Genomic DNA, 21809 nt, shown 5'->3' with positions numbered 1-21809 from the left:
AAGCTAAGGAGGCCGGCCGGCTGGCGCCCCCCGCGGCTGCGGTCGTTGTCGGGCCGTTGACAGGAGATCAAAGAGCAGGGCCCCCGCCCGGGACTGGCGGGCAGGCAGGCGAGCAAGCAGGCAGGCAAGAGAGGGGGAGAGCGGAGTCCGGGCGGCCGGCAGCCGCGTGCGGACCGGGCTCCAGAGGCGTCGGCCTGCGCCGCTGCGCGCCAGCCGGACGCCCGCGCGCCCGCCCAAGGCCGGCGTCGGGCATCGCTTCTCGGCCTTTTGGCTAAGATCAAGTGTAGTATCTGTTCTTATCAGTTTAATATCTGATACGTCCCCCATCGGGGGACCACATATTAAACGGATTTTTGGAACAGGGAGCTGGATCAGGAGCTTGCTCCGTCCTCTCCACGCATCGGCCCGGTATTGCAGCGCCTCCGGGAACGGTGCACTACCTTCTCTCAGCGGTGAAAAGACAGACGTAGCTAGCAAGCAAGCGAGGTGGACCGGAGCTCCTTCCTCTCCGGTCTCGTCTCTCGTCCATCTGTGCGTCTCTGTGTCTCTCTCTCTCCCCCTCCCCGTTCCCGTGCTCCCTCCGTGCACTTTCCCGCGCCTCGACTCTCTCGGCAAGCAGGCCGGCCCCCTTTTCGGCTCCCGTGCGTTTTCCCTCCAAAAAACTTAGTTTTTTCCTCCTTTTTCCAGGGAGGCAGGCGTGGCTTGTGTGTGTGTGTGTGTGTGTGTGTGTGTGTGTGTGTGTGTGTGTCCCCGTCCTTGCAGGCGGGCCCCTTTCGACAGCCGGCCGTTTTCCCTCCAAAAAACTTAGTATATACACCTTTTCTTTCTTTTTTTCGGCAGGCAGGCAGGTGTGTGTGTGTCCCCGTCCCTCCCGAGAGAGCGCTGCCCCTTGCCTCTGCCCGCAGGTGCCGACGGTCCGCTTTCGCTTGCAGCTCACTCGGCACGGCTGCTGCTGGTGGGAGGGGCCTAAGCTAAGGAGGCCGGCCGGCTGGCGCCCCCCGCGGCTGCGGTCGTTGTCGGGCCGTTGACAGGAGATCAAAGAGCAGGGCCCCCGCCCGGGACTGGCGGGCAGGCAGGCGAGCAAGCAGGCAGGCAAGAGAGGGGGAGAGCGGAGTCCGGGCGGCCGGCAGCCGCGTGCGGACCGGGCTCCAGAGGCGTCGGCCTGCGCCGCTGCGCGCCAGCCGGACGCCCGCGCGCCCGCCCAAGGCCGGCGTCGGGCATCGCTTCTCGGCCTTTTGGCTAAGATCAAGTGTAGTATCTGTTCTTATCAGTTTAATATCTGATACGTCCCCCATCGGGGGACCACATATTAAACGGATTTTTGGAACAGGGAGCTGGATCAGGAGCTTGCTCCGTCCTCTCCACGCATCGGCCCGGTATTGCAGCGCCTCCGGGAACGGTGCACTACCTTCTCTCAGCGGTGAAAAGACAGACGTAGCTAGCAAGCAAGCGAGGTGGACCGGAGCTCCTTCCTCTCCGGTCTCGTCTCTCGTCCATCTGTGCGTCTCTGTGTCTCTCTCTCTCCCCCTCCCCGTTCCCGTGCTCCCTCCGTGCACTTTCCCGCGCCTCGACTCTCTCGGCAAGCAGGCCGGCCCCCTTTTCGGCTCCCGTGCGTTTTCCCTCCAAAAAACTTAGTTTTTTCCTCCTTTTTCCAGGGAGGCAGGCGTGGCTTGTGTGTGTGTGTGTGTGTGTGTGTGTGTGTGTGTGTGTGTGTGTGTGTGTGTGTGTGTGTGTCCCCGTCCTTGCAGGCGGGCCCCTTTCGACAGCCGGCCGTTTTCCCTCCAAAAAACTTAGTATATACACCTTTTCTTTCTTTTTTTCGGCAGGCAGGCAGGTGTGTGTGTGTCCCCGTCCCTCCCGAGAGAGCGCTGCCCCTTGCCTCTGCCCGCAGGTGCCGACGGTCCGCTTTCGCTTGCAGCTCACTCGGCACGGCTGCTGCTGGTGGGAGGGGCCTAAGCTAAGGAGGCCGGCCGGCTGGCGCCCCCCGCGGCTGCGGTCGTTGTCGGGCCGTTGACAGGAGATCAAAGAGCAGGGCCCCCGCCCGGGACTGGCGGGCAGGCAGGCGAGCAAGCAGGCAGGCAAGAGAGGGGGAGAGCGGAGTCCGGGCGGCCGGCAGCCGCGTGCGGACCGGGCTCCAGAGGCGTCGGCCTGCGCCGCTGCGCGCCAGCCGGACGCCCGCGCGCCCGCCCAAGGCCGGCGTCGGGCATCGCTTCTCGGCCTTCTGGCTAAGATCGGAAAGTACGTGGCAGGCCCGCGGCTTGATGACTTGGCTGGGGGACGAGAAGACGACGACGGAGAAGACGGAGAAGACGACGGCGGCGACGGCGGCGGAGAGGAGGGAGATCGAGGACCAACCAGAGGGAGGAGAACCAACCTGCCGGAGGAGGACGGAGGCCGCGGATTCCAAGCTACCACGGGTAGTCGCCCTGGGTTGAGCCCAGGGGGCGAAGTGGGGCTTCCTGATGGCGGCGGCGGCGGCGACGACGGCGGCGGCGGGTGAGTGGACCCGCGACCTGGCGGCTGGGCACCCTCTGTCCCGTGAGGGACAGATGCGGCGCACAGTGCGCTTCGTGGTGAAGACGGCGGAAGATAAGGCTACCTGGATGAAGAGGGACAAGTTTGAAAGAGACATTTTGTTTCATGGACTTGGGATTAAGGTCAAGGATATCACTAGTTTGCAGGATTTCCCGGGGAAAGGTATTTTTGATTTGACAATGGAGTCGGACAAGTTGTGCGAGACTGTGTGGCAGAAGGCGCAATCCGGGAAAAATTCTTTTCCGATGTCTTTGTTTTTGATGGAGCCTCTCTTTGCGAGGGAGCTGAGGACGCTTACCGTCCACCTGTTTAACACGTTGTTGCCTGAGCGAGACATTGTGATGTATTTAACCAGGTTTGTGGACATTCAAGGGGCCGGCAGCAAAGTGGTGGACGAGGCGGGGGTCTGGACCGGGAGGAGGAGGTATTTGGTCAGGCTCCGACCTCAGCCGTCTGGAGAGGAGGGCGTTTTGCATCCCCCTGCCTACTTTAATATCGGGTCAAACAGGGGCTACCTTTTCTACCCAGGGCAGCCCCTGACATGTAAAAAGTGTTTGCAACAGGGACACATTGCAGCGAACTGCCCAGGAGGTTTCTGCAGGAGGTGCGGTGCGGAGGGACACGAGGCGAAGAACTGCGGACAGGTACTGACATGTGATCTGTGTGGGTCAGCGGGTCACGTGTATCGCTCGTGTCCCAGAAAGCAGAAGAGCTTTGCGGACATTGTGAAGGCTCCCCCGAAAGATCCGAGACTGGAATTACCAGGACCCTCCGGTGGTCCGTTTATGTTTTTCGGGACTGTGGGGACAACTAAGGAGGGGGATAAGGGTGGACCAGGGCAAGCAGCAGAGGGGGCGGGTGAAGCGGGTGACGAACACCCAGAGTCCAGGTCCTGGGCTGATATGGTCCCAGAAGGCCGACCAGAGTCCCCGAGCTGGTCCCCGGTTTTAAGTAGGTCTACAAAGAGGAAGGGAGGGAGAGGGCCGAAGGGCCCTGATTTGCGACGCGCCAAGTTGGGGTTGCAAAATCGTTTCCGGGGGCTGCCTATTGAGACTTTAGGCAGCGATTCAGATGGAGTGGAGGAAGACAGTAGCCGGGAGGGGGTAGCATCCGGGAAATCCCTCGAGCCTGGTTTCGAAAAGGTGGAGGGTGCGGGTGGAGCGACGGGAAAGAAAGGAGAGGAGGTGGCGGGGAGGGGAAACGCAAGGGGGGAAAGGTCAGGGGAGGGATTGGAGGTGGAGGGGGGTACTCTTTCTGCCGTTTCAGTCACCCCTGAGGAATCAGAGGAGGTGGAGGTGAGCGAGGAGCCACTTCCTCCAGGTCAAGGTGAGCCGGTAGTGGCTAGTGAGGGAAGTGAGATGGAGGTAGGGAGTTTAAAAGAGATAGAACAGCCGGCTCACCCGCAGGTACCCGGGGATCCCGAGAGCGAGTCATCTTCCTCGGGGGAGGGGAGCTTGCAGCACTCCGGGGAGGGGGAGAGCGATTCAACATCAGCTGAGACAGATAACTCAGAGGTTAGCCAGGAAGAGGAGACTAGGGTACAAACTTCTCATGACCCGCCATGAGTCGTATTATTTGTACGGTAAATGTGAGGGGTTTGAGGAACCCTGCGAAGCGGACTGGCGTCTTCAAAGACCTTGCGAGTCGCCAGTTCGGCTTTTGTTTTGTTCAGGAGGTTCATTTGGGGTCACAGAAGGATGTAGCGGATTTTAAGAAAGAATGGCAAAAAGGAGAGTCCTGGTGGAGCATTGGAGGGGTGCACTCTTCAGGCATCGGGATTTTATGTGGGGTGTCAAATTTTGTGGGGGGTGAGGTTTGTGTGGTTGTTCCGGGGCGTTTATTGGTAGTGGATGGGGTGTGGGACGGCCTGAAAGTGCGCCTGATAGCGGTGTATGGACCGGCTGAAAGGCGCCTTCAGGCAGATTTTATAAGAAAGATCGAGCCACTCCTATTTACCAACAGAACGGTGGTGATGGGCGGGGATTTTAATGTCGATATTGGTGACACAAATAGGGCAGGGGCGCGAGCCCTGAGAGAGTTGGTGAGTCATTTTAAATTGCAGGACGGCCTTAACATCTCGGGCCCGGCCTCTAAACAGTTTACTTGGAGCAACGGCAAGGATATCTTCAGGAGACTGGATTACATCTTCACTACCCTAAGTGGACGGTCTACGGTAGGACATATTGTTCCTGTATGGTTTTCTGACCACATGTTGCTGTCTGCCTGTCTGACCTCGGATGACCCAGGCCCCAGATCAGGTTACTGGAGGCTAAATGTTAAGGTGTTGTCCGAGGTTGAGTTCAGAAGCAGGATAGTTGACCTGATTGAAAGTCTCTGCAGTCAGAGATGGAAATATCTGTCCGCTGTCAATTGGTGGGAGATGTGTAAAAGAGTTATATGCAAGGAATCGGTCAAATATTGCCGAGACAGGAGACGGAAGGAGAGGGAGGATTTAGATCAGCTCCAACAGGAGTTACAGACCCTCTATGAGGGATTTAATCAGGGAGGCTCTTTTGACGCACCGAAGGCGGCGGAGATCAGGCTTCGGATGAAAGAGTGGTGGTTGGCGCGAGCCAACGATTTTCTCTTTAGAGCGAAGGGAAATTGGAGGGAAAAGGATGAGAAATGCTCGGCTATGTTTTTCGGCTCGGTGCGTTCTCGGCAAGCCAGAACTTTGGTGGAGGGCCTAAAGCAAAAAGACGGTTCCGTTACCTCTGACCCAGCAGATATGGTCAGGTGTGCCTCGGATTTTTACAGGGAACTGTTCTCGGGGAAACCAGTGGACACTGACTTGTGGGAGGAGTGGTTGGCGGGAATAGTGACGGTAGAGGAGGGCATGCCTGAACTGGAGGGAGAGCTTTCGGGTGAGGAACTAAGGGAAGCCATGGCAGGGATGCGGAGGGGGACGGCTCCCGGAATTGATGGCTTGCCCATTGACTTTTACGTGGTGTTTTGGGATAAACTGCAGCCTATCCTGCTCGAAGTTTTTAACGAAATCTTAGAGTCAGGGGAGTTAACGGGAACTATGAAAACTGGAGTTCTGTCTTTGATTTTTAAGAAAGGGGACAAGGAGGACCTGGAAAACTGGAGGCCGATCCAATTGCTCTGCACTGACTATAAGATCCTGGCCAGGGTGCTGAGTAGGCGGCTGAGGAAGGTGATGCCGGGTCTGGTCTGCAGGGATCAGACCTGCAGTGTGGAAGGAAGGAAACTAGCCTGGAATCTCCAGTTGGTGAGAGACATCATTGAATGGGTGGAGGAAAGGGGCTTGGAGCTCATTCTGGTAAGCTTAGATCAAAGTAAAGCCTTTGACAGAGTGTGTCATCCCTTCCTTTGGGAGGTTTTAAAGAGACTAGGGATTGGTGGAACTTTTATCCGATGGCTCAGGATTTTATATAACGGGGTCATCTCAAGGGTATGTGTGAATGGAAGGTTGGGGATGGGGTTCGTGGTTAGCCGTGGGGTGAGGCAGGGGTGTCCCTTGTCCCCTCTCCTCTACGTGCTATACCTGGAGCCCTTTTTGCGACGAATCCAGAGTGACCCTTGGGTGGAGGGTGTACTAGTCCCGGGTAGCGGTGGAGCACAGGCAAAGTTGATGGCTTACGCAGACGATGTAACTTTGTTTCTTACCACTGACAGGTCTCTCACTCGGGTTCTGCAGATAGCGGACGCCATGGCTGCAGGAACGGGTGCACTGCTTAATCTCAGCAAGTGCACCGTCAAATATTTTGGCAGATGGAAGAACAGGCAGGATGTGGTAGGAGGTCTCAAACTAGAGACAGGGCCTGTGAAGATCTTGGGGGTCAGTTTCCATACTGCTGACTCTGCCACAATTAACTGGAGGAGTAAGATCTCAAAAGTGAATCAGAAGTTAGGTTTGTGGCAGAGTAGGCATTTGACACTGGTAGGAAAAGTCCTGGTAGTGAAGGTGGATATATTGCCGTTGCTCATCCATCTGGCCTGTGTTTTCCCGCTGCCTCCCAGGTTCCGTAGAGAGCTGGTGAGGACCATCTTCCGCTTCATTTGGGGCGGAGGATATGAGTACATCAAGCGGGTGGACATGCACAGGCCGGTGGAGGAAGGAGGTCGGGCGGTGCCGGACCTGCCGGTGAAATTGGACTCACTTTTCATCTCGGGGCTGTGCAGACTTCTGAAGGAGAGTCCGGACCACCTGTGCGTCCCCTTTGCACACTTGTGGTTTGCCTCTGCAGTAAAACATTTGGTAGTGTGGACAAACACAACACCCAAGGCAGAAAGGCTGCCATGGTATTATAAACATGCGGTACAATGGCTAAAAAAGCACCCGGATGCTAAGGGAGGTACAGCACTGCTGGACCACAAGGCACTGTACCAGCTGGCTACTGCAAAGGAGGAGCCGGCTATTGTGGGAGTTCCGGGAGAGGTGTGGAGGCAGACGCAATCGGTAGGGCTGGAAAATAAGCTGAAGGACCTCAATTGGTTGGTGGTGTGGAACAGACTTCCAGTCCGAGAGACTTTACACAGACATGGTCTCTCCAGGCAGGACAAGTGCCCACGCACTGACTGCCAAGAAACCGAGTCCATCGCACACGTTTTATGGGATTGTGGGTTTGCACAGAGGGTATGGGACCAGTGTGGGGGCCTTTTAACGCAGGTGAAACTAGACTTTGTGGTGTCCAGACAAGTTATACTGCGTGGAATCCCAAAAACAAGGAGATGGGGGATCAATTTTTTGTTATGGCTGGTGATCAGTTTTGTAAAATATCATCTGTGGGCATCACGCAAAGACCTCACTGAGTATGGGGTCAGTGGAGCACCAGCCGCTGTCGTGCATAAAGTGAAATATGATATAGCATGTCGGGTAAAATGGGATATTCTGAGGTGGGGTTTTGCGGCAGCCAAGGAGAGGTGGAAGGGGCTATTTTCGTTGGGGTGATTATTATGTTTTGTATAGTAAAAGTCGGTATGGTTTTGGTGAATGTTTTGTTTTTTCAGATGTGGGGGTGGGTTTTGATTTGCATTTGAGGCGGGGTTAAGGAAATTGTATTTTGCTTGGGTTTTCAGAGGTGTGGGTTTTTGAATGTTGTTTTCTGTGTTTTTTGAGTAACATGTGGGTTGATTTTTTGTGTGATGGGTCTTTTTTGCTGTTTTGTATGTTTTATACGTTTCTAATAAAAAAAAAAAAAAAATCTGTTCTTATCAGTTTAATATCTGATACGTCCCCCATCGGGGGACCACATATTAAACGGATTTTTGGAACAGGGAGCTGGATCAGGAGCTTGCTCCGTCCTCTCCACGCATCGGCCCGGTATTGCAGCGCCTCCGGGAACGGTGCACTACCTTCTCTCAGCGGTGAAAAGACAGACGTAGCTAGCAAGCAAGCGAGGTGGACCGGAGCTCCTTCCTCTCCGGTCTCGTCTCTCGTCCATCTGTGTGTCTCTGTGTCTCTCTCTCTCCCCCTCCCCGTTCCCGTGCTCCCTCCGTGCACTTTCCCGCGCCTCGACTCTCTCGGCAAGCAGGCCGGCCCCCTTTTCGGCTCCCGTGCGTTTTCCCTCCAAAAAACTTAGTTTTTTCCTCCTTTTTCCAGGGAGGCAGGCGTGGCTTGTGTGTGTGTGTGTGTGTGTGTGTGTGTGTGTGTGTGTGTGTGTGTGTGTGTGTGTCCCCGTCCTTGCAGGCGGGCCCCTTTCGACAGCCGGCCGTTTTCCCTCCAAAAAACTTAGTATATACACCTTTTCTTTCTTTTTTTCGGCAGGCAGGCAGGTGTGTGTGTGTCCCCGTCCCTCCCGAGAGAGCGCTGCCCCTTGCCTCTGCCCGCAGGTGCCGACGGTCCGCTTTCGCTTGCAGCTCACTCGGCACGGCTGCTGCTGGTGGGAGGGGCCTAAGCTAAGGAGGCCGGCCGGCTGGCGCCCCCCGCGGCTGCGGTCGTTGTCGGGCCGTTGACAGGAGATCAAAGAGCAGGGCCCCCGCCCGGGACTGGCGGGCAGGCAGGCGAGCAAGCAGGCAGGCAAGAGAGGGGGAGAGCGGAGTCCGGGCGGCCGGCAGCCGCGTGCGGACCGGGCTCCAGAGGCGTCGGCCTGCGCCGCTGCGCGCCAGCCGGACGCCCGCGCGCCCGCCCAAGGCCGGCGTCGGGCATCGCTTCTCGGCCTTTTGGCCAAGATCAGGGGCCGAGGGAGAGACGAACGAGGACACCTACAACAAGGACACGTTTTTTTGGACTGCTTGCTGAACTGAACCCGGATTGCTTGGATTTGCCTTTGGATTGCGGACTTGGGAGTTTCCTTTTTTTGCTGGGGAGTAGGCTGCTTGCAGCCGAAAGGCTGCGCTCCGGGATGGCCACGGACCCCGGAGAATCCAGGAGGGCTGGGACGGATCCCAGCGTGAGATGGACCATCAGACTGAATTGGAAGGCGGAGACGGAGATGCCTGGGCGAGAGGAGGTAGAAGACAAAATTTTGTTTGACATTTTGGGAGTTAGCGTGGCGGAACTTAAATGTGTGCAGGGGAACCGGGCACAGAAATTTTTGGATGTCACCTTTGTGAACGCGGATGTCTATGGACGGGTAGTGAAGAGATGCACAGAGGTCATCGAGAGTGGAGGGATGCGCGAGTACGAGTGCGGCGGACTGCAGGGAGACAACAGGCGGTGGGTGGTAGTGCACATGTTCGAGCCCTTCATCACAGATACCGATGTCACGGCCTTCCTTCGGCGGTATGTGGAAGTGAGAAGCGGGCCCCATATCATCCAGGATACCCGGAAAGTCTGGACCGGCAAACGAAGATACGAGGTCGAACTAAGGAGGGACAGCAGAACCAACGACGGGTTTGCCCACCCACCGGCCACCTTTGCCATCGGATCAGGTAGGGGGTATTTGTACTATTGGAACCAGCCGGATTTTTGCCGCAAGTGTCGCAGATCCGGACACCGAGAGGGGGCGTGTCAGGCAACGGAGTGCGGACGGTGCAATGAGCGGGGCCACTCGACACGGCAGTGTCCAGTGAAAGAGTGCTCCCTGTGCGGCAACACGGGGCACTTGTTCCGCCAGTGCATAAAAAGAAGCGCCGAGTATAACAGGGTGATGTTCGAGGGGGCAAGGTTGGCAGTGGAGGACGGCGAAGAGGAAGATCAGCCAGAGGGTAGTGCAGCCCCTGGCGGGGGAGGGAAGGAAGGAAGCAGACGGCAGGAACAGGTGGAGGACGATCAACGGGTGGAGAGAGAGGACGAACAGCCGGGAACTTCTCGGGAGGCCGAGGACAGCGAAGAGAGCTGGGCGCTGGTGGTGAAGAAAGGACACCGCAGGAAGGGGAAGGGAGCACCTGCAGCAGCAGCACCAGCGCCAGCAGAAGAGGAGAAGGCGGCGCCCCTACAGGGCAAACGGAAGAAGAAGATGAAGAAGCGGATGGGAGAAGAACAACAGTCCCAGGAGACCCAGGAGAAAAAGAAAAGGACAGTCAAGGGGGAAGAGCAGGACAGGAACCAGGGAGAGTTAGTGGACCCTGAGGGGATGGAAGAGGGGTCGGAGTACCTGTCAGCCTCGAGCGACTCGGAGCTCGAGAGCGCCGAAGACTCTCTTCCGCCTGGACAAGGATCAGGACCAGCACTAATGAGCTCCTTCTCGGTGTCGCGGAACACGACGGAGGACGGCAGCCCGGTGGTTACCTGCCAGGTGAGCATGGCCACCCCCGAGCAAGAACCCCAGTATAGCCCCGCCGAAGTCGGTTACATGTCCACCGACGACACTTCGGTAAGTACAGCAGGGGCAGCAAGCTCTCCCGAGCTCAGCCTCGAGGAGGCGATGGAGAGTGACACCCCCCCACGGGAACCGCCATGACCTTCGTGGCGGCAACGGTCAACGTGAGGGGTTTGAGAAGGCAGGACAAGAGAGTGGCAGTTTTCCGTTACCTGTCTCAGAGGCACCTGGACGTGGTCTTCCTGCAGGAAGTCCACCTTAAGGACCTCAACGACGTGAGGACCTTTCAGAGGGAGTGGAGGAAGGGTCCTTCGTGGTGGAGCGTCGGAGGGGTGAACTCCACCGGCGTCGGCATCTTGTGCGGCTCGCCAGGTTTCGTCGTCCAGTCGGTCAGCTCGGTCATCCCCGGACGTCTGCTGGTGGTGGACGGGATCTGGAGGAAAACAAGGGTCAGGTTAGTCAGCGTGTACGCCCCAGCAGACAGACGACAGCAGGGTACTTTCCTGAAAGACCTGGAGCCCCTGCTGTATACCAACAGGGAGCTGATCGTGGGCGGCGATTTCAACATCGACCTGGGAGACGCGCACGGCCAGGGAGTTCATCTCTTGAGGTCCTTGATCGTAGACTTCGGCCTTAGAGACGGGTTTCGGAATGTCGCACACCACACGTGGGATAACGGGAGAGGGATCTTCCGGCGATTGGACTACATCCTCTCTACTGTGAAGTGGAAAGTCCTGAGCAGGCAAGTGACCCCCACCTGGTTCTCGGATCATCGGCTGCTGTCGGTCTCTTTTGGTGTTGAGGACCCCGGCTTCCAGACTGGGTACTGGAAGCTGAACAGACAAGTTCTGCAGGAGGCGAGATACCGGAAGAAGATCGAGTCAGTGCTGAGGGACTTTGAGGAGAGGAGGGAGCTCTTTAGCTCCTCGGTGCACTGGTGGGAATCGTGTAAGGAGACTCTCGCGACGGTCACCAAGCGTTATTGCTGGATCCGGCGGAGTCTGGAGGAACGCCAGTGTGCCCATCTTCAAGAAGAACTCGAGGCGCTGTACGAGCAGCTGAACCAGGGGGGCGCTTTTGACGGCGAAAGGATCGCGGAGGTCAGAGGCCGGCTCAGAGACCAGTGGCTGCAGAGAGCGAAGGACTTCCTTTTCAGACTGCGGGGAGTGTGGAGAGAAGGGGAAGAACGATGCTCGCCCCAGTTCTTCGGCGCTGTGAGGAGACGGCAGGAGCGCTGTCTCTTCGAGAGCATCCAGCGCGAAGACGGGACTGCAGCCACGGACATACCCGGGATGGTGGAGTGTGCCACAGGGTTCTATACGTCTCTGTTTCAGGAGAAGGAGACCGACCCCAGCATCAGGGAGAAGCTCCTGGAAGGTGTGGAGAGGGTGGTGGATGACACCTCCACCCTGGCCGGACCAGTGTCAGGGGCAGAACTGAGGAAAGCGATGCTCGGTTTGAAGAAGGGCACGGTCCCTGGCATTGACGGCCTACCAACAGAGTTCTACTCCACCTTCTGGAGTCATCTGGAGCCCTTCTTGGTGCAGGTCTTCAACGAGGCCCTGAACAGTGAAGACCTGGGCCTCTCCATGAGGACCGGGGTCATCTCGCTGATCTACAAAGGCGGAGACAAGGCGGACCTGGGAAACTGGAGGCCGATCCAGCTCCTGTGCACGGACTATAAGATCTTGGCCAGGGTGCTGGGCGGCCGCCTGAGAACGGTGATGCCGGAGCTGGTCGGGGCGGACCAGACATGTGGCGTGGCAGGCCGGAAGATCAGCTGGACCTTGCAGCTGATCCGGGACACCATCGCCTGGGTTGAAGATAGAGGCCTGCCGCTCATGCTGGTGAGCCTGGACCAGGCAAAGGCGTTCGACCGGGTCCACCATGGAATCCTGTGGGCGCTTCTGCGGAGGAAGGGTCTGCCTGACAGGTTTGTCAGGTGGATCAAGGCGCTATACACCGGCGCGAAATCCCGGGTATGTGTGAACGGAGCAGTAGGGAGGAGTATCCCAGTAAGATGTGGTGTGCGACAGGGCTGTCCTCTGTCGCCCCTGCTGTACGTGATCTATCTCGAACTCCTGCTGGACCAACTGAGGAGGGATCCTGCGGTGGCTGGAATACGAGTACCAGGTGGAGGCGGGCAGGAGGCGAAGATCGCCGCCTATGCGGATGACATCACGCTCTTCCTGAGCTCTGAAAGAAGCTTGGGGAGAGTGTTGGACACCATAGAGGCATACTCCAGAGGCACCGGCGCCCGTTTGAACCACGCCAAGAGCCTAGTGAAGCTGTTCGGGACCTGGGCATATGAGCCGGAGATCGTTGGGGGACTGACAACAACAACGGGCCCGGTTAAAGTCCTGGGGGTCCTTTTTCACACCACGGACTCCTCAGGCTTGAACTGGGCGGCCAGGTTCCGGAAGGTCAACCAGAAGCTGGGCCTTTGGCGGCAGCGTTCATTAACATGGATCGGAAAGGCGCTGGTGCTGAAGGTAGAAATTCTGCCCCTCCTGCTCCACCTGGCGGTCGTTTACCCCCTACCTGCAAGGAAGAGGAAAGAGCTCACGCGAGCCATCTTCGTCTTCGTGTGGGGGAACTCGTACGAGCGCATTAGAAGGAAGGATATGTGCAGGCCCGTCGAAGACGGTGGCAGGGGGATTCTGGACTTTCCAACTAAACTGGACTGCGCCTTTGTTGCAAACCTGTGTACCATCTTGTACAGCAACCCGCCTCACCTGTGCAGCTGTTTCGTGAGCCTCTGGCTCTCGGCACACATGCGACACCTGGCCGCCTGGACGAACACGACCCCGAAGGCCGAGCGACTCCCACTGCACTACCGCCACGCAGTGCAGTGGCTGCGGGCACACCCAGAGGTTCGGGACGGAACAGCAACGCTGAGCCATAGAGGAATGTACAGGACCATCGTGGCAGAAGACAGGCCAGCGATCCTGGGTGTGCCCCGGAACATCTGGCAGCAGGCCCAACCTAAGGGCCTGGATAATAAACTGAAAGACATGAACTGGCTCGGTGTATGGGGTCGACTGGCGGTCAGGGCAGTTATGCATTCGCATGGCCTGTCCAGACAGAGCCAGTGCCCGAGACAAGGCTGCACGGAGGAAGAAACAGTGAACCATGTCTTCTGGGAGTGCGGGTTTGCGCAGCAGGTGTGGAGGTCCAGCCGGCGCCTCTTCGTGCAGGTGGGTCTGGAGTTCCCCTTGTCACTCAGCCTGGTGATGAAAGGTGTGCCCGGTTCTCGAAGATGGAACACACGCTTTCTTCTGTGGCTGCTAGTCAGCTTAATCAAGCTCAGCATTTGGGACGCACGGACGGAGCTGATTAGGCATAACATTGAAGGAACAGTCCCAGGCATCCTCCAGAAGGTGAAAAGGGATGTGGTGCGGAGAATCCGATGGGACGTCAAGCGCTGGGGATTCGCAGCGGCTAAGGAGCGCTGGAAGGACTTGATCACGTGGTGTTAAGGTGGTGGGTAGTTTAAAGATTTAAGCACTTTTGTACTGTTTTCTAATAAAAACATAAAAAAAAAATCTGTTCTTATCAGTTTAATATCTGATACGTCCCCCATCGGGGGACCACATATTAAACGGATTTTTGGAACAGGGAGCTGGATCAGGAGCTTGCTCCGTCCTCTCCACGCATCGGCCCGGTATTGCAGCGCCTCCGGGAACGGTGCACTACCTTCTCTCAGCGGTGAAAAGACAGACGTAGCTAGCAAGCAAGCGAGGTGGACCGGAGCTCCTTCCTCTCCGGTCTCGTCTCTCGTCCATCTGTGTGTCTCTGTGTCTCTCTCTCTCCCCCTCCCCGTTCCCGTGCTCCCTCCGTGCACTTTCCCGCGCCTCGACTCTCTCGGCAAGCAGGCCGGCCCCCTTTTCGGCTCCCGTGCGTTTTCCCTCCAAAAAACTTAGTTTTTTCCTCCTTTTTCCAGGGAGGCAGGCGTGGCTTGTGTGTGTGTGTGTGTGTGTGTGTGTGTGTGTGTGTGTGTGTGTGTGTGTGTCCCCGTCCTTGCAGGCGGGCCCCTTTCGACAGCCGGCCGTTTTCCCTCCAAAAAACTTAGTATATACACCTTTTCTTTCTTTTTTTCGGCAGGCAGGCAGGTGTGTGTGTGTCCCCGTCCCTCCCGAGAGAGCGCTGCCCCTTGCCTCTGCCCGCAGGTGCCGACGGTCCGCTTTCGCTTGCAGCTCACTCGGCACGGCTGCTGCTGGTGGGAGGGGCCTAAGCTAAGGAGGCCGGCCGGCTGGCGCCCCCCGCGGCTGCGGTCGTTGTCGGGCCGTTGACAGGAGATCAAAGAGCAGGGCCCCCGCCCGGGACTGGCGGGCAGGCAGGCGAGCAAGCAGGCAGGCAAGAGAGGGGGAGAGCGGAGTCCGGGCGGCCGGCAGCCGCGTGCGGACCGGGCTCCAGAGGCGTCGGCCTGCGCCGCTGCGCGCCAGCCGGACGCCCGCGCGCCCGCCCAAGGCCGGCGTCGGGCATCGCTTCTCGGCCTTTTGGCTAAGATCAAGTGTAGTATCTGTTCTTATCAGTTTAATATCTGATACGTCCCCCATCGGGGGACCACATATTAAACGGATTTTTGGAACAGGGAGCTGGATCAGGAGCTTGCTCCGTCCTCTCCACGCATCGGCCCGGTATTGCAGCGCCTCCGGGAACGGTGCACTACCTTCTCTCAGCGGTGAAAAGACAGACGTAGCTAGCAAGCAAGCGAGGTGGACCGGAGCTCCTTCCTCTCCGGTCTCGTCTCTCGTCCATCTGTGTGTCTCTGTGTCTCTCTCTCTCCCCCTCCCCGTTCCCGTGCTCCCTCCGTGCACTTTCCCGCGCCTCGACTCTCTCGGCAAGCAGGCCGGCCCCCTTTTCGGCTCCCGTGCGTTTTCCCTCCAAAAAACTTAGTTTTTTCCTCCTTTTTCCAGGGAGGCAGGCGTGGCTTGTGTGTGTGTGTGTGTGTGTGTGTGTGTGTGTGTGTGTGTGTGTGTGTCCCCGTCCTTGCAGGCGGGCCCCTTTCGACAGCCGGCCGTTTTCCCTCCAAAAAACTTAGTATATACACCTTTTCTTTCTTTTTTTCGGCAGGCAGGCAGGTGTGTGTGTGTCCCCGTCCCTCCCGAGAGAGCGCTGCCCCTTGCCTCTGCCCGCAGGTGCCGACGGTCCGCTTTCGCTTGCAGCTCACTCGGCACGGCTGCTGCTGGTGGGAGGGGCCTAAGCTAAGGAGGCCGGCCGGCTGGCGCCCCCCGCGGCTGCGGTCGTTGTCGGGCCGTTGACAGGAGATCAAAGAGCAGGGCCCCCGCCCGGGACTGGCGGGCAGGCAGGCGAGCAAGCAGGCAGGCAAGAGAGGGGGAGAGCGGAGTCCGGGCGGCCGGCAGCCGCGTGCGGACCGGGCTCCAGAGGCGTCGGCCTGCGCCGCTGCGCGCCAGCCGGACGCCCGCGCGCCCGCCCAAGGCCGGCGTCGGGCATCGCTTCTCGGCCTTTTGGCTAAGATCAAGTGTAGTATCTGTTCTTATCAGTTTAATATCTGATACGTCCCCCATCGGGGGACCACATATTAAACGGATTTTTGGAACAGGGAGCTGGATCAGGAGCTTGCTCCGTCCTCTCCACGCATCGGCCCGGTATTGCAGCGCCTCCGGGAACGGTGCACTACCTTCTCTCAGCGGTGAAAAGACAGACGTAGCTAGCAAGCAAGCGAGGTGGACCGGAGCTCCTTCCTCTCCGGTCTCGTCTCTCGTCCATCTGTGTGTCTCTGTGTCTCTCTCTCTCCCCCTCCCCGTTCCCGTGCTCCCTCCGTGCACTTTCCCGCGCCTCGACTCTCTCGGCAAGCAGGCCGGCCCCCTTTTCGGCTCCCGTGCGTTTTCCCTCCAAAAAACTTAGTTTTTTCCTCCTTTTTCCAGGGAGGCAGGCGTGGCTTGTGTGTGTGTGTGTGTGTGTGTGTGTGTGTGTGTGTGTGTGTGTGTGTGTGTGTGTGTGTGTCCCCGTCCTTGCAGGCGGGCCCCTTTCGACAGCCGGCCGTTTTCCCTCCAAAAAACTTAGTATATACACCTTTTCTTTCTTTTTTTCGGCAGGCAGGCAGGTGTGTGTGTGTCCCCGTCCCTCCCGAGAGAGCGCTGCCCCTTGCCTCTGCCCGCAGGTGCCGACGGTCCGCTTTCGCTTGCAGCTCACTCGGCACGGCTGCTGCTGGTGGGAGGGGCCTAAGCTAAGGAGGCCGGCCGGCTGGCGCCCCCCGCGGCTGCGGTCGTTGTCGGGCCGTTGACAGGAGATCAAAGAGCAGGGCCCCCGCCCGGGACTGGCGGGCAGGCAGGCGAGCAAGCAGGCAGGCAAGAGAGGGGGAGAGCGGAGTCCGGGCGGCCGGCAGCCGCGTGCGGACCGGGCTCCAGAGGCGTCGGCCTGCGCCGCTGCGCGCCAGCCGGACGCCCGCGCGCCCGCCCAAGGCCGGCGTCGGGCATCGCTTCTCGGCCTTTTGGCTAAGATCAAGTGTAGTATCTGTTCTTATCAGTTTAATATCTGATACGTCCCCCATCGGGGGACCACATATTAAACGGATTTTTGGAACAGGGAGCTGGATCAGGAGCTTGCTCCGTCCTCTCCACGCATCGGCCCGGTATTGCAGCGCCTCCGGGAACGGTGCACTACCTTCTCTCAGCGGTGAAAAGACAGACGTAGCTAGCAAGCAAGCGAGGTGGACCGGAGCTCCTTCCTCTCCGGTCTCGTCTCTCGTCCATCTGTGTGTCTCTGTGTCTCTCTCTCTCCCCCTCCCCGTTCCCGTGCTCCCTCCGTGCACTTTCCCGCGCCTCGACTCTCTCGGCAAGCAGGCCGGCCCCCTTTTCGGCTCCCGTGCGTTTTCCCTCCAAAAAACTTAGTTTTTTCCTCCTTTTTCCAGGGAGGCAGGCGTGGCTTGTGTGTGTGTGTGTGTGTGTGTGTGTGTGTGTGTGTGTGTGTGTGTGTGTGTGTGTCCCCGTCCTTGCAGGCGGGCCCCTTTCGACAGCCGGCCGTTTTCCCTCCAAAAAACTTAGTATATACACCTTTTCTTTCTTTTTTTCGGCAGGCAGGCAGGTGTGTGTGTGTCCCCGTCCCTCCCGAGAGAGCGCTGCCCCTTGCCTCTGCCCGCAGGTGCCGACGGTCCGCTTTCGCTTGCAGCTCACTCGGCACGGCTGCTGCTGGTGGGAGGGGCCTAAGCTAAGGAGGCCGGCCGGCTGGCGCCCCCCGCGGCTGCGGTCGTTGTCGGGCCGTTGACAGGAGATCAAAGAGCAGGGCCCCCGCCCGGGACTGGCGGGCAGGCAGGCGAGCAAGCAGGCAGGCAAGAGAGGGGGAGAGCGGAGTCCGGGCGGCCGGCAGCCGCGTGCGGACCGGGCTCCAGAGGCGTCGGCCTGCGCCGCTGCGCGCCAGCCGGACGCCCGCGCGCCCGCCCAAGGCCGGCGTCGGGCATCGCTTCTCGGCCTTTTGGCTAAGATCAAGTGTAGTATCTGTTCTTATCAGTTTAATATCTGATACGTCCCCCATCGGGGGACCACATATTAAACGGATTTTTGGAACAGGGAGCTGGATCAGGAGCTTGCTCCGTCCTCTCCACGCATCGGCCCGGTATTGCAGCGCCTCCGGGAACGGTGCACTACCTTCTCTCAGCGGTGAAAAGACAGACGTAGCTAGCAAGCAAGCGAGGTGGACCGGAGCTCCTTCCTCTCCGGTCTCGTCTCTCGTCCATCTGTGTGTCTCTGTGTCTCTCTCTCTCCCCCTCCCCGTTCCCGTGCTCCCTCCGTGCACTTTCCCGCGCCTCGACTCTCTCGGCAAGCAGGCCGGCCCCCTTTTCGGCTCCCGTGCGTTTTCCCTCCAAAAAACTTAGTTTTTTCCTCCTTTTTCCAGGGAGGCAGGCGTGGCTTGTGTGTGTGTGTGTGTGTGTGTGTGTGTGTGTGTGTGTGTGTGTGTGTGTGTGTGTCCCCGTCCTTGCAGGCGGGCCCCTTTCGACAGCCGGCCGTTTTCCCTCCAAAAAACTTAGTATATACACCTTTTCTTTCTTTTTTTCGGCAGGCAGGCAGGTGTGTGTGTGTCCCCGTCCCTCCCGAGAGAGCGCTGCCCCTTGCCTCTGCCCGCAGGTGCCGACGGTCCGCTTTCGCTTGCAGCTCACTCGGCACGGCTGCTGCTGGTGGGAGGGGCCTAAGCTAAGGAGGCCGGCCGGCTGGCGCCCCCCGCGGCTGCGGTCGTTGTCGGGCCGTTGACAGGAGATCAAAGAGCAGGGCCCCCGCCCGGGACTGGCGGGCAGGCAGGCGAGCAAGCAGGCAGGCAAGAGAGGGGGAGAGCGGAGTCCGGGCGGCCGGCAGCCGCGTGCGGACCGGGCTCCAGAGGCGTCGGCCTGCGCCGCTGCGCGCCAGCCGGACGCCCGCGCGCCCGCCCAAGGCCGGCGTCGGGCATCGCTTCTCGGCCTTTTGGCTAAGATCAAGTGTAGTATCTGTTCTTATCAGTTTAATATCTGATACGTCCCCCATCGGGGGACCACATATTAAACGGATTTTTGGAACAGGGAGCTGGATCAGGAGCTTGCTCCGTCCTCTCCACGCATCGGCCCGGTATTGCAGCGCCTCCGGGAACGGTGCACTACCTTCTCTCAGCGGTGAAAAGACAGACGTAGCTAGCAAGCAAGCGAGGTGGACCGGAGCTCCTTCCTCTCCGGTCTCGTCTCTCGTCCATCTGTGTGTCTCTGTGTCTCTCTCTCTCCCCCTCCCCGTTCCCGTGCTCCCTCCGTGCACTTTCCCGCGCCTCGACTCTCTCGGCAAGCAGGCCGGCCCCCTTTTCGGCTCCCGTGCGTTTTCCCTCCAAAAAACTTAGTTTTTTCCTCCTTTTTCCAGGGAGGCAGGCGTGGCTTGTGTGTGTGTGTGTGTGTGTGTGTGTGTGTGTGTGTGTGTGTGTGTGTGTGTGTGTCCCCGTCCTTGCAGGCGGGCCCCTTTCGACAGCCGGCCGTTTTCCCTCCAAAAAACTTAGTATATACACCTTTTCTTTCTTTTTTTCGGCAGGCAGGCAGGTGTGTGTGTGTCCCCGTCCCTCCCGAGAGAGCGCTGCCCCTTGCCTCTGCCCGCAGGTGCCGACGGTCCGCTTTCGCTTGCAGCTCACTCGGCACGGCTGCTGCTGGTGGGAGGGGCCTAAGCTAAGGAGGCCGGCCGGCTGGCGCCCCCCGCGGCTGCGGTCGTTGTCGGGCCGTTGACAGGAGATCAAAGAGCAGGGCCCCCGCCCGGGACTGGCGGGCAGGCAGGCGAGCAAGCAGGCAGGCAAGAGAGGGGGAGAGCGGAGTCCGGGCGGCCGGCAGCCGCGTGCGGACCGGGCTCCAGAGGCGTCGGCCTGCGCCGCTGCGCGCCAGCCGGACGCCCGCGCGCCCGCCCAAGGCCGGCGTCGGGCATCGCTTCTCGGCCTTTTGGCTAAGATCAAGGTTTAAGCCGGCAAGCCCGCAATTCCAAGGTCTTAGTCCAGGGGGTCGGGAAGGCGTGGGGACGGAAGGTCTGACCGGAAGGAGTGGAGTCTGGAGTTCGGAGGCTGGAGAGCTGGTGCTTGGTGACGAGGGCGACGAGGAGGATTGCCGGACGGTGGAAGGAGTGTTGCTGCCAAGGACGACCTTTTGCAGTGCTGGTGTGGAGAGGATTGCCGTTGGTGGACGACGACGAGAGGATGGAGCAGAACGGCTGGAAGTCAGCGGGGTTTTCTTGGCTGAAGGAGGAGCGGAGGAAGGACTCTCTCCGTTTCATGCCGAGGAGCCGGGATGGACTGGAGGCTTGGGACCGAGCTAAGTTTAAAAAGCTTGTTTTGTTTGATGGTTTGGGTTTACGTTTTGAAGATATTTTGTGTTTACAGGACTTTGGTGCTCGGGGGATTTTTGATTTGACTTTGATTTCAGAAGCTTTATGTTTGGATGTTTGGAGGAAGGTGCAGGAGAAGGAAGAGGACGCACCGTTTCGGCTTTTTCAAGTCGAACCGCTGTTTGCTGGGGAACTGAAGGTGTTGACAGTTCACATGGGCGATCCCTTTGTTCCGGAGGGGGACATAGTCTCCTTCCTGCAGCAATTTGTGGATCTACAAGGAGTGGGGAAGAGAGATTTGGAACCGGACGGAGTGTGGACTGGAAAAAGAACATACCAGATGAGGTTGCGTCTGGGGAAGACAGTGGCAGAGGGGGTGATACACCCTCCTGCCTTTTTCAAGATCGGGACTCGTAAGGGGTACCTAGAGTATTCTGGGCAGCCCCTTGCATGTTATAAATGTGGAGAACGGGGTCATTTTGCAAGGCTGTGTACGTTGGTACGGTGTAGGCTGTGTGAGACATTGGGCCACATGGCAAAGGAATGTGTGCAGGGGAAGAGGTGTTTCTTGTGTAAAGAAATAGGACATGTGTCTCGGGAGTGTACAAAGGGAGAAGGTGGTGGGGAAGCAGAGGAGGCATTGGGGAAGGGGAGGGGGAAGGGTGAAGTTGGAATAAGGGAGGGACAGGGGAACGGGGAGGTCAAGGTAAAAATAGAGAAGGTTCCTGAGAAGGGGAAGGGGATGGGGGAGATTAGCGGGGAAACAAGGGAGGTGTTAGTAAAGGGAAAGGAGAAGGGAGGGACTAGTGTGGAAACAAAGGAGGTGTTAGCAAGGGGAAAGGAGAAGGGAGGGACTAGTGTGGAAACAAAGGAGGTGTTAGTAAAGGGAAAGGAGAAGGGAGGGACTAGTGTGGAAACAAAGGAGGTAGCATTGAAGGGGAAGGGGAAGGGAGAGACTAGTGTGGAAATAAAGGAGGTAGTAGCGAAGGGGAAGCCGAAGGGAGAGACTAGTGTGGAAACAAAGGAGGTGTCAGTGAAGGGGAAGCCGAAGGGAGAGGGGGGGACTGAGGGTCAATTAAATGTGCAGAAGGTAGAGGTTGTACAAAAGGGTCAACCTTTAGATTCAGGAGTAGTTGCTGGGTGTGCGCGTGTATCGTTTGATGTGCATCCAGCATGGCAGCAGTGGCTTGCGGATAATCGATCAAAATGTGCGGCTGCAGTAGAAGTTCTGCAAGGGAAATACAAGGGTTGCTGTATTGAATTTATGTCGGATGGGACGCTGCCGGTTAGTTATAGGATAACAGGGAGAACGAGAGAGGAATGTTTTTTGATAAGGGATGATTTGATAAAACATTGGGCCGGAAAAAGTGATAATTTTTGATTTATCAGACAGTGGGGAGGCTGAGTGCGAGTCAAAAGGGAAGGTTTAACACCGAGTTTGTTTTGAGTTGGTATAATGGACGAGTAAAGTTTAATTGTGTAATACTTTGCGCTGGCTTGAGAATGGAGGGTTGGTCTTTATTTGCATAAGGGGCGGGTTTTTGACAAGGATGATGTATGTAATTTTGAGATTAATTTGTGCTGGTGGGGTTTGGGGTGGAATTTGGGATTAGGCGAACTTATTTGTTGAATCGAGTTATTTGGGTTTCATGGGAATCGAGTTTGTTTCATGGAAAGGGGAGGATTAGGTTAACAGAGTGCATCTTGAGATTATTTTGAGTGGGGTGGAAAGTTGATTTGCATAACGGGCGGGATTATGATAATAGATGCTTGTTAAGATTGGTATTTTGGGATTTGGGTTCTAGGTTTTGAGTTTTTTTGGATTTATGAT

The 21809-nt window shown here is 58.0% G+C and overlaps 8 non-coding genes and 1 pseudogene across 8 annotated transcripts; all 9 read left to right on the top strand.

The window, feature by feature from the left end:
- Nucleotides 1-251: 251 nt before the first annotated feature.
- Nucleotides 252-442, top strand: LOC148806748 (U2 spliceosomal RNA). The gene has a single exon (XR_016089539.1). It is a non-coding gene; the product is annotated as a U2 spliceosomal RNA (small nuclear RNA).
- Nucleotides 443-1219: 777 nt separating this feature from the next.
- Nucleotides 1220-1410, top strand: LOC148806747 (U2 spliceosomal RNA). Its single transcript, XR_016089538.1, has one exon. It is a non-coding gene; the product is annotated as a U2 spliceosomal RNA (small nuclear RNA).
- A 6244-nt stretch (nucleotides 1411-7654) lies between these two features.
- On the top strand, nucleotides 7655-7856 carry LOC148806746 (U2 spliceosomal RNA; annotated as a pseudogene).
- A 5851-nt stretch (nucleotides 7857-13707) lies between these two features.
- Nucleotides 13708-13900, top strand: LOC148806745 (U2 spliceosomal RNA). Its single transcript, XR_016089592.1, has one exon. It is a non-coding gene; the product is annotated as a U2 spliceosomal RNA (small nuclear RNA).
- Nucleotides 13901-14685: 785 nt separating this feature from the next.
- On the top strand, nucleotides 14686-14876 carry LOC148806744 (U2 spliceosomal RNA). The gene has a single exon (XR_016089536.1). It is a non-coding gene; the product is annotated as a U2 spliceosomal RNA (small nuclear RNA).
- A 781-nt stretch (nucleotides 14877-15657) lies between these two features.
- LOC148806743 (U2 spliceosomal RNA) lies at nucleotides 15658-15848 on the top strand. The gene has a single exon (XR_016089535.1). It is a non-coding gene; the product is annotated as a U2 spliceosomal RNA (small nuclear RNA).
- Nucleotides 15849-16643: 795 nt separating this feature from the next.
- Nucleotides 16644-16834, top strand: LOC148806742 (U2 spliceosomal RNA). Its single transcript, XR_016089534.1, has one exon. It is a non-coding gene; the product is annotated as a U2 spliceosomal RNA (small nuclear RNA).
- A 789-nt stretch (nucleotides 16835-17623) lies between these two features.
- On the top strand, nucleotides 17624-17814 carry LOC148806741 (U2 spliceosomal RNA). Its single transcript, XR_016089533.1, has one exon. It is a non-coding gene; the product is annotated as a U2 spliceosomal RNA (small nuclear RNA).
- Nucleotides 17815-18603: 789 nt separating this feature from the next.
- Nucleotides 18604-18794, top strand: LOC148806740 (U2 spliceosomal RNA). Its single transcript, XR_016089532.1, has one exon. It is a non-coding gene; the product is annotated as a U2 spliceosomal RNA (small nuclear RNA).
- The last annotated feature ends 3015 nt before the right edge of the window (nucleotides 18795-21809 follow it).

Source organism: Atractosteus spatula, unplaced genomic scaffold (assembly GCF_055471065.1).
Source record: "Atractosteus spatula isolate fAtrSpa1 unplaced genomic scaffold, fAtrSpa1.hap1 Scaffold_5, whole genome shotgun sequence".
Classification (NCBI taxonomy): Eukaryota; Metazoa; Chordata; class Actinopteri; order Semionotiformes; family Lepisosteidae; genus Atractosteus; species Atractosteus spatula.
This window is presented reverse-complemented; position numbering and strand designations above follow the sequence as displayed.